Consider the following 3,755-nt stretch of genomic DNA (forward strand, 5'->3'; position numbering starts at 1 on the left):
AAAATGATCTTCTTCTCTCCAAGCTGCTGTTATCTGCCATCTCTGGGGTCTCTGAGGGCGCGGCGCGAGTGCGCCTCTCTCTTGCGCGTGTGTTTTAAAGCATTCCCTACCAGGACATTCAGTTCAGAAATCTGGATAAAGTGTATCTCTACCCTTTTCTTATACTGCTCATCCAGTCGGTCACACAGTCTTATCACTTGACAGGGCATTTCTTTTATGTAATTTCTCCCCACAGCCACAGTCCTCATTAGTTCAGTCCCGGGGTTCTCAAAATGTGGTCCCCTCACCAGTAGCAGTAGCATCAGCAGTAACTTAATTAGAAATACAAATTCTTGGGCTGCTCCTGACCTACTGAATCAGAAACTCTAGGGTGGGGTCCAGTAATCTGTGTTTTAACCAATTCTCTAGGTAATTCTCTAGCTGAAGTTTGAGAACCATTGCTTTAGTCTACTCCCCACTAATCCACTCTCCACACTATTAACATGGCTATCTTGCAAAAAAAAAAAAGCCCCAAACAAATGTGATTGTGTTTCTGCTTTGCTTAAAGGTCCTCAGTGACATTTCTGACTAGAAAGTGTACTCTAAATTTCGTAGTACAGCATAAAACACCCATCAGGATCTAGTTCCTGCATCAGAAAGTAAGGCACAACCAAACATTTTAGTAAAAATGCATTGTCCTGCCCAGGCTGGTTTGGCTTAGTGGACAGAGTGTCGGCCTGAGGACTGAAGGGTCCAGGTTCAATACCAGTCAAGGGCACATGCCCAGGTTGAGGGCTTGGTTCCAGTGGAGGTTATGTGGGAGGCAGCCGATCAGTGATTCTCTCTCTCATTGATGTTTCTCTCTCCCCCTCTCCCTTCCTCTGTGAAATCAATAAAAACATATTTAAAAAATAAGCTCCGAGGATCAGAAGATTAAAAAAAAAAAAAAAAAGAATGCATTGCCCTGTAGTGGTTAAAATGAGCGGTGGAATCCTGCTGCCTGGGCTTTCAACCTCTACTTCACCACTACATCTGGCTGAGTGACCGTGGATGAGCCCACTTAACCTCGCGATGCCTCAGTCCCACCATCTGTAAAATGAGAACAATGATTTCCTAATCATGAGGTTGCTGTGCAGTTAGCACAATATGTGGCACTTAGTCTGAACTCAGTGATTGTTACCTATTATTATTTTAATTATTTAAAAAATATTACTGGGGTGAACCAGGAGTGTAGCAACAACAGGAGAGGACTGAAATGGCTAAGGGAAGTGGTCCCCACGAAGGAGGTCCACTTCTCTGCGCAGTTTCACTTCGTCTAGATGTCAATAAAAATATCCAGATTCTCAAGAGAGAGGTTCGGAGGTCTTTGAGGCTCTTTTGATTAGAGTGAGGTGGATCTATAATCAGACTCCACAATGTTATAGGAAAGAAAAGACACACACGCTTCTAAAGTGAGCCAGGAAGCTAATTGTGAAGGAAACAGGAAAACTCAAGGACACAGCAAAGATGGTGAATAATTTCATATTTGTTTCTCTGATAAACCTTGATAAAGTTAAAGCTGCCTACTGATTAAATATGAGAGTCCTAATGCGATGAAGCTTTGAGTAATGATGGGAATCAGGTTCCAACCTCCATCACAAATTAGTTATGATCTTGGGCAAATAACTTCTTTACTGCCTCAATTTTGGCTACACAATGAAGACTACTACATATATACTGTTTATTTATTGGTACTGTGTCTATTATGTGTGAAGTATTAAATACATGGCAGCTATTATTATTATTGGAAGTATATCTGTGCTGTATAGAAGAAAAAAATACTATGTAGATTAAAAGTCTTTACCAAAGTGACTAACTTTTGAAAACTCTACTTCTCATCTTCTTTTTCTTCCTCTGAATTAGTCCCAATCCATTTTTACCTACTCCATCTTTAGGTACAGCAGGGAGTCAGTATCTATAAAAAGTGGTAACTGCCACCCACTATAACAGAAGGTAGCAGTCACTTGTTTTGTTTCTCTGCTATATTCTCAGTGCAGAGCGGGAAGTTGAGTCTTGTTCCCTTTATTCTACACAATGTGGCTCATTCTGGTACTTCAGCTGTTAATTCAGATGTTACCTACTCAGCCCTGGACAGTTTGGTTCAGGAGTTAGAGCACTGGCCCACAGACCAAAGGGTCACAGGTTCAATTCCTGGTCAAGGTTTGTACCCCAACCCTGGTAGGAACATGTGTGGGAGGCAATCAATCTATGTTTCTCTCTCTCTCTCTCCCCCTCCTCCTCCTCCTCCCTCCCTCCCACTCTCTCTAGAAATCAATGAAAAAAATACGCTTGGGTGAGGATTTAAAAAAAAAAAAAAAAAAGAGAGAGATCCCAGATGTAACCTACTCAGAGAACCTTTCTCTGGGCTCCGCTCTAAAGCTTTTCCCTCCCCCACCTCGAATACTCTCAAGCACATCCCATTGTTACCTTCAGAGCTCTGCCCTTGTGGTGAATGCTGTGATGTGCCACCCTGATCGCCCTTAGGAAAGAGACACTTCCCCAGCTCCTTGGAGTGCTCAGTGGTCAGTCCTCCTCCAGGACTGACTAGGCTAAAGAGACCTGAAGCTATGCCCCCTTCCCAGGGCAATGGCTATCCAATCAACGCAGGGGTAGAAAGCCTTGGCCCAGCGGTTCTCAACCTGTGGGTCTCGACCCCTTTGGGGGTCGAACGACCCTTTCACAGGGGTTGCCTAAGACCATCGGAAAACACATATGTAATTACATATTGTTTTTGTGATTAATCACTATGCTTTAATTACGTTCAATTTGTAACAATGAAATTGGGGGTCACCACAACATGAGGAACTGTATTAAAGGGTCGCGGCATTAGGAAGGTTGAGAACCACTGCCTTAGCCCTTCCCTCCAACCTGGGACAACTTTGAAGGCCCAACCCAGCACCAGTGCTCCTGAGACAGGCCTTCCTCGGGACTGCACTGCAGCTCACCCTTCCCATCCACCCCACCCTGCTCGCTTTCTTCCTAGTGACCCAAAAGCCCTTCCTAAGAAACGTCCTGCCCTCAAGTCTCCGAGAGCCTGCTTCCTAGTAACCCAGTGGTTCTCAACCTTCTGGCCCTTTAAATACAGTTCCTCATGTTGTGACCCAACCATAAAATTATTTTCGTTGCTACTTCATAACTGTAATGTAGCACTGTTATGAATCTTAATGTAAATATCTGATATGCAGGATGGTCTTAGGCGACCCCTGTGAAAGGGTCCTTCGACCGCCAAAGGGGTCGCGATAACCCAACCTAGGAGAACCTGGAAATATCGCCTTCACTTATCAATGGGCATGTTTACTGTTTCTTCGCTAGAATATAAGCTCCACGTGGTCAGGGACCATGCCTGTCTTGGTCACTGCTGTATCTGCTAACTCAGCAATATATATATATATATATATATATATATATATATATATATATATGGTAAGTATATGTAAATTACATAGTGTACATATATATTACACAATCTATATAATCAGGGTGTCCCCCCAAAATGTATACACACTTTAACAGTGATAGTTCAACTCTGAAAGTGAAATGCATTTTTTAAAAAAAACATATTTCTTTATTGATTTCAGAGAGGAAGGGAGGAAACATCAATGATGAGAATCACTGATCGGATCCTCCTGCACACCCCCCTACTGGGATCAAGCCCGCAACCCAGGCATGTGCCCTTTGGCTGGAATCGGACCTGGGACCCTTCAGCCCGCAGGCCGATGCTCTCTCTATCATTGAGG

The 3,755-nt window shown here is 43.5% G+C and overlaps 1 protein-coding gene across 5 annotated transcripts in view; it reads right to left on the reverse strand.

Annotated features, from left to right (window-relative positions):
* The window catches only part of MKKS (McKusick-Kaufman syndrome), a 23,168-nt gene that overhangs the window by 18,546 nt on the left and 867 nt on the right, over nt 1-3,755 (reverse strand). The gene's annotated exons all lie outside the window — the stretch shown is intronic.

This window comes from Myotis lucifugus, unplaced genomic scaffold (assembly GCF_000147115.1).
Source record: "Myotis lucifugus unplaced genomic scaffold, Myoluc2.0 scaffold_42, whole genome shotgun sequence".
NCBI classification, from domain to species: domain Eukaryota; kingdom Metazoa; phylum Chordata; class Mammalia; order Chiroptera; family Vespertilionidae; genus Myotis; species Myotis lucifugus.